Below are 7,124 nucleotides of genomic sequence, written 5' to 3'. Positions count from 1 at the left end.
CCTGTAGACCTGCTTCACCACTTATGAAGCTTTCCCCTGCAGGTAGGGACCAGGGACTTGAACCCCAATCCTTGCGCAATGTAATGTGTGTGCTTAACTAGGTGCGCCACCGCCTGGCCTCAAGACAACTTTTTTTAACAAAAAAAAATTTTTTTTCTATACTTATCATTTTATTGGGTCATTAATGGTTTATGGGGCAGTTATAGACACACAAGTACAATTTCTTATCTCCTCGTGGCAGGTGTTTAACAAACACTCTCAACACTCAACTAAGGTCCCTTTCCAACATCCTGCATCAGGACCCAAAGCTCCACCGCCCTGAACCTCCCTCCCTTCATCAGTTCCCAAAAGTTCTTTGCTTTCATGCAATACACTTAACTCGATCCAAATTTTACTTTGTATTTTTTGTTTCTGAGTAAGATAACTTTTGTTCTTCTCTTTCCTCACTGGGAAAGGGATTATGGCTAGAGTTGTCTAGGGAGAGTGGTGTTAAGTTGTGGTACACACACCACCTCAATGTTCACAAACAAGTAGTGTGATAGAAAGACATTTATTTTTAACTTTTTGAGACGAAATGATGACAACCAATCAGGTATAACTTCTCTATTATTTGTGTAGCTCATTCATGAATATCAGGGGGACTGATCATTAGAAGGAAACTCCTTTAGGGATAACGTTTACCCAGGTGACAACAGATGACTTAATAATTATTATTTTCCTAGAAAAACAATAAGAGGAGGTTAAACAATAAGTAGCAGGTTAAAAAAAACAATTTATTTGTTTATTTTCTCAGAGACCACTGAAATATAATCTGTGCAGCAAACACTGGATGAAGAATCTGTATTTTCAGCATCTAACATTGTGAATGTCTAAATTATATATGCTTGGAGATCAGTTTTAAGACATAACATCTACAATTAGGCTGTGTAAAAATTGCATAGTTTGATGACACTATGCAATTAATCAAAAGCCAAACCATCCGATGATTGAGCTTGAAATCAGTAAGTCTGTGTTTGAATGGTACCTCCTGTTTTCTGGGTTATCTGGGCAAACTCCTTCATTTCTTTTAGTTTCAGTTATCTCAGAGGTGAAGTGAGGAATGTTGATGCTTACTTTATTATGTTTTTATTGGAATTTAAAGCAATGATTTACATTAGACACATAGAGCAGTTCTCTGCATATAACTATTGCATAATGACTGTTAACCACTTTTATCATATCTATTCTAATCTCTAAATTGTCTTTTCTTCTCATCCAGGGATCTATCCCTAACTCAGATCAGAGACAATGCACCTTTTCCTTTCCACACCTCCCCACCTTACCCTTCTTGGGTTCATTTTTCTTTCATTCTTTCATTTCCCCCTCTAAAATTTATCTTTGCTGTAATTATTCCATGAGGTCAATTATCTTAAACCAAAACATTTTTTTCATTGGATCTTATTTATTTATTTAATAATTTATTTCTTTATTGGGGAATTAATGCTTTACATTCAACAGTAAATACAATAGTTTGTACATGCATAACATTCCCCAGATTCCCATTTAACAATACAACCCCCACTATTTTATTCATCATTTTTCATGGACCTGTATTCTCCCCACCCACCCACCCACCCCAGAGTCTTTTACTTTGGTGTAATACTCCAATTCCATTTCAGGTTCGACTTGTGTTTTCTTTTCTAATCTTGTTTTTCAACTCCGGCCTGAGAGTGAGATCATCTCATATTCATCCTTCTGTTTCTGATTTATTTCACTCAACATGATTTTTGCAAGGTCCATCCAAGATCAGCTGAAAACGGTGAAGTCACCATTTTTTACAGCTGAGTAGTATTCCATTGTGTATATATACCACAACTTGCTCAGCCACTCATCTGTTGTTGGACACCTGTGTTGCTTCCAGGTTTTGGCTATTACAAATTGTGCTGCCAAGAACATATGTGTACACAGATCTTTTTGGATGGGTGTGTTGGGTTCCTTAGGATATATCCCCAGGAGGGGAATTGCAGGGTCATAGGGTAGGTCCATTTCTAGCCTTCGGAGAGTTCTCCAGACTGTTCTCCACAGAGGTTGGACCAATTGACATTCCCACCAGCAGTGCAGGAGGGTTCCTTTGACCCCACACCCTCTCCAGCATTTGCTGCTGTTACCTTTTCTGCATGCCATACATCAGATAAGAGTTTAATAACCAATATATATAAAGAGCTTGCCAGACTCAACAACAAGACAACAAATAACCCCATCCAAAAATGGGGGGAGGACATGGACAGAATATTCATCGGATCTTAATACCTACTTATTAAAATCTGAGTGTATTACCTTCTTTTTCATGTTCAGCTCTTCAAAATACATGGTTTAACATCTCCCTCCCCTCCCTCCTTCCTTCCTTCCTTCCTTTCTCTATTTCTTTCTTATCTGTTTCTTTTACAAATTTGAAATGAAAGATTTTCTGCCTGAAACTGCTTCTAAGAAGGACTTTGATGACCTAGTTCTAGTGAAAATAACCTTTAAAAAAACTTTGGCCTCTTGGATTATTCAGCAGCATGTGGTTCTGTTGAGATCTCCCTCCTTGAAACACACTCTACTCAGGGGGCCAGGTGTTGATACATTTGGTTGAACACACATGTTCCAATGTGAAAGGACCCAGGTTTAAGCTCCTGGCCACCATCTGCAAGGAGGAAGCTTTGCAAGTGGTGAAATAATATTGCAGGCTTCTTTTTGTCTCTTTCCCTCTCTATCTTTCTCTTCCCTCTAAAACTCTCTTTCAAAGAAAGATAGAAAGGAAGAAAGAGAGAGAGAGAGAGAGAAAGAAAAGCATCTTATTATCTTATCAATATCCTCCACCTTTTCTTACATGTGTCTCTTTCCCTCCCAAATCCCAATCACTGGAGTTTCACAGGATCAGTCATGAGCTTTCTTTTCTTTTGCATATAGTACTTTTTTCAAAGAGGTGTCTCTGCTTAGGAATTTCACCATAACATTGGTGATGAAAAGAACTGCATCTACATTTGTACTCTGTCTTTTAAAAACTTGTACTTAACCTGCATTTTTCCAAACACCTAGGACCTCTGTGGTCTTCTCGTTCTTCTGCAGGTAAACTTGACTGTCATGCCTTACTTGGGCTCTGACTAATTTTAAACCAATTAATTAGTTTCATTTTCTCTGTGCTTCTTTTAAAATTTATTACTTATGTACACAGTGTGAAAAAAACAAAACAGAACAACACTCTAGTAATATTCAGTTTCCAGGATTGAACCCAGTGCCTCAGACAAGTCAAGCATGTTCAACCTAGATAATCCTTCTGTACTTATTTTATGTTATATATTTCTGATTAATACCTGCCTTAATTGGTGTGAAAGTGCTATCTCCTGCAGTTTATTCACAATTTGACTATAATGCTCAGATCGTATTTCTTCTGTGAAACTTAGAATTAATAACTCATAATTGTGTCTTCTTAAAAAAATTCAGTGATGAAGATGAAAAGCAAAACATAGATAAACATCAGAGTAGAAACTATTTCACACCCTTGAATACTGTAATACTTATTTAGTTGGCATTAAGAGCCATAAATAGAATATGAGATTTAAGTGTATTTAATATTTAGGGTCATTAGGGTCAAATTAAAACAGTAAATAAATGTTACTGGAACTTAATCTCCTCTAATCTCTTTCTTCACAACCCTTATTTTGAAATGAACATAGAGAATGACATTTATCTTTCTCTGGAATGTTAAAATTGGATATTTAGCAAGCATTTTATGACTCACAATTTGAGAACACGATTAATTTTGAGTGTAATTTATTTCATTAAAAAACATTACAATCTGATTTGTGCTGTTTGGAAAAAAAATAGGTGGCAAACACCAGTGTTGAAGAGCTGTTATGTGTGTGGCATTGAGAAAGCTTTCTCAAAATTTCTTTTTTTTTTTTTTTGATTTGAACAGACTCAAACTTAATCTCAAATTATTAGAAGACTCTGTAAAAAATAAATGAAATAGTATCCATGTTTCATCTTTGTATAAAAGGAAACAATATTTCATCAATTTGAACAAAAGGATTATTTCCCTTGTCCTTAGTTGGTATACCAACTTCAGTCTCAGAAAATTCATAGACTTGTTTAGGCATTGTCTGGTTGAGAAATGACTAAGATTCTATTCTGGACAGGGTCACTTGGAAGGCTTCTTGGCAGTGGTCAAATATTAATTATGATACTATTTGGGGCTATATGCTGGGATATTGAAAGCCCAGTTTGAATTGTTTTCAGCAGCTTACCGCATTGCCTCTGTGATGAGGTTTTCTTTTACACCTCAAATTTTCTATCACATTTCAAAGGGGGGAAATTTTGATCAGAAAATATAATAAGCTGTAATAGTGAGAAAAAAAATAGAAGTCAGGAAAAGGGAAAATGAAAAAATGAGGGGCCAGGTGGTGGTATATGCTACCATCACGCAGTTTGAGTCAACCCTATCCCCCACTCCCACCTGCACCCCAACTGTTGGGGGCAAGACTCACTAGTAGTGAAGCAGGTCTGCAGGTGTCTATTATTATCTTTTTTTTTTTTTTAAAGATTTTTATTTATTTATTTATGAGAAAGATAGGGGAGAGAGAGAAAGAACCAGACATCACTCTGGTACATGTGCTGCCAGGGATTGAACTCAGGACCTCATGCTTGAGAGTCTAGTGCCTTAGCCACTGCACCACCTCCTGGACCACATCTATTATTATCTTTTGCTCTCTATTTCTCTATGTCCTATCAAGTAAAATGGAAAAAAAAAAAAAAGGCTGCCAGGAGCAGTGAATTTCTTGTATTGACCCACAACTCCAGTGACAATTTTGGTGGGGAAAGAAAGTCTTGGCAATTTTTTTTAAATTTTTTTATTTAAGAAAGGATCAATAAACAAAACCATAAGGTAGGAGGGGTACAACTCCACACAATTCCCACCACCCAATCTCCATAACCCACCCCCTCCCCTGATAGCTTTCCCATTCTCTAGCCCCCTGGGAGCATGGACCCAGGGTCATTGAAGGTTGCAGAAGGTAGAAGGTCTGGCTTCTGTAATTGCTTCCCCGCTGAACATGGGCACTGACTGGTCGGACCATACTCCCAGTCTGCCTCTCTCTTTCCCCAGTAAGATGTGTCTCTGGGGAAGCAGAGCTCCAGGACACATTGGTGGGGTCTTCAATCCAAGGAAGCCTGGCCAGCATCCTGGTGGCATCTGGAACCTGGTGACTGAAAAGAGAGTTAATATACAAAGCCAAACAAATTGTTGAACAATCATGGATCCCAATCTTGGAATAGTGGAGAGGAAGTGTTAGGGAGATACTCACTGCAAACTCTAGTGTACTTCTGCTTTCAGGTATATATTTTGCAGTAGTTTATGGATACATGTGAACATAAGCTCTCTCTCACAGAAACTGGTGTATATCTAGGTTATGGGACTTTGTTAGAAAGTGAACCACCTGAGATGAAATTAAAGTGTACTATAAAAGGAAAGGTCTCACCCGAGTAATGAAGCTGAAGGGTTGTCATTCCACACGTGAAGTCTCTGGACACAGTCTGAGGTGAAGCATGTTGAGGTGGCAATCGTTGCGTTGGTTAGGTTGTGATCAGCAGATGCAATATTATTTGGTATGGATTGGGAGAGGCATACAGGAAAGTGGGCCCTATCCAAGGGTTCCAGGACTGGGGGAAGTAGGGGCTCTATAGTGGAGATGTGAGGTTCCTGCTGTCTTAGGGTTCCAAAAGACAATGGTTAGTTAATGTTATCATCACATTATTTGGTAATTGGGTTAACTTTGAAAAGTCCTTTTGTTAGGGTTTGCTGTACAGTATCCAGTATCTTGTATATAGCTGTGCTATTGGATGCTTCTAATCTACTTGGTCTAGGCTTTTGAGAGAGTCCGCATATCAAATACACAGCCTATATATTAAAAAGATTCAGTTTGTGTTTTGAGAAACTTTGAGATATACAACTGATTTTCCCCCTCTCATATTAATTAACTACTGATTTATATGTCTACATTTTGCTAGGAGTGTACAAAAACACTATTCCCATCACCAAAGACTGTCACCCATCCCTCCCACCCACTCCCACCCCCCACTGGCCCAGGAAGATGCATGTATACCCCTCACCACAGGGATTTTACTTTGGTGCCCTACTTACAATTTGGTCAGGTCCTGCTTTTAGTTTCCCTTTTAGATCTTCTTAGTCAACTTCTGTTGATGAGTGGGATCATCCCATACTCATCTTTATCTTTCTGACTTAGTTCACTTAACATAATTCTTTCTAGCTCTGTCCAAGATGGGTCAGAGAAGGTGGGTTCATTGTTCTTGATAGCTGCATAGTATTCCATTGTGTATATATACCACAGCTTTCTCAGCCACTCATCTGTTGTTGGGCACCTGGGTTGCTTCCAGGTTTTGGCTATTATGAATTGTGCTGCTATGAACATAGGAGTACACACCTCTTTTTGGTTGGGTGTTATGGAGTCCTTGGGGTATAACCCCAGGAGAGGAAGTCCTGGGACATATGGAAGGTCCATGTCTAGCCTTCTGAGAATTTTCCAGAGTGCTCTCCACAGAGGCTGTACCAATTTACATTCCCACCAGCAATGTAAAAGGGTTCCTCTGTCCCCACATCCTCTCCAGCATTTGTTGCTGCTGTCCTTTTTGATGTATGCCATTCTTACAGGAGTGAGGTGGTATCTTAGTGTTGTCTTAATTTGCATTTCTCTGACAATCAGTGACCTAGAGCAGTTTTTCTTATGTTTGTTAGCCTTTTGGATCTCCTCTGAGGTGAATGTTTTGTTCATATCCTCTGCCCATTTTTGGATGGGGTCATTTGCTTTTTTGGTGCTAAGTTTGCTGAGCTCTTTATATATTTTGGTGATAAGTTTCTTGTCTGATGTCTGGCATGTGAAGATCTTCTCCTATTGTGTGAGGGGTCTCTCTGTTTGTTTAATAGTTTTTTTGGCTGTGCAGAAGCTTTTCAATTTGATATAGTCCCATTGGGTTGTTTCTGCTTTAGTCTTCCTTGCAATTGGGTTTGATTCATCAAAGATGTCCTTGAGGTGTAGGTGGGAAAGTGTTTTACCAATGTTTTCCTCTAAGTATTTGATTGTTTCTGG

This window comes from Erinaceus europaeus, chromosome 14 (assembly GCF_950295315.1).
Source record: "Erinaceus europaeus chromosome 14, mEriEur2.1, whole genome shotgun sequence".
Classification (NCBI taxonomy): Eukaryota; Metazoa; Chordata; class Mammalia; order Eulipotyphla; family Erinaceidae; genus Erinaceus; species Erinaceus europaeus.
The sequence above is the reverse complement of the archived record's forward strand: the minus strand, read 5'-3'. Positions refer to the sequence as shown.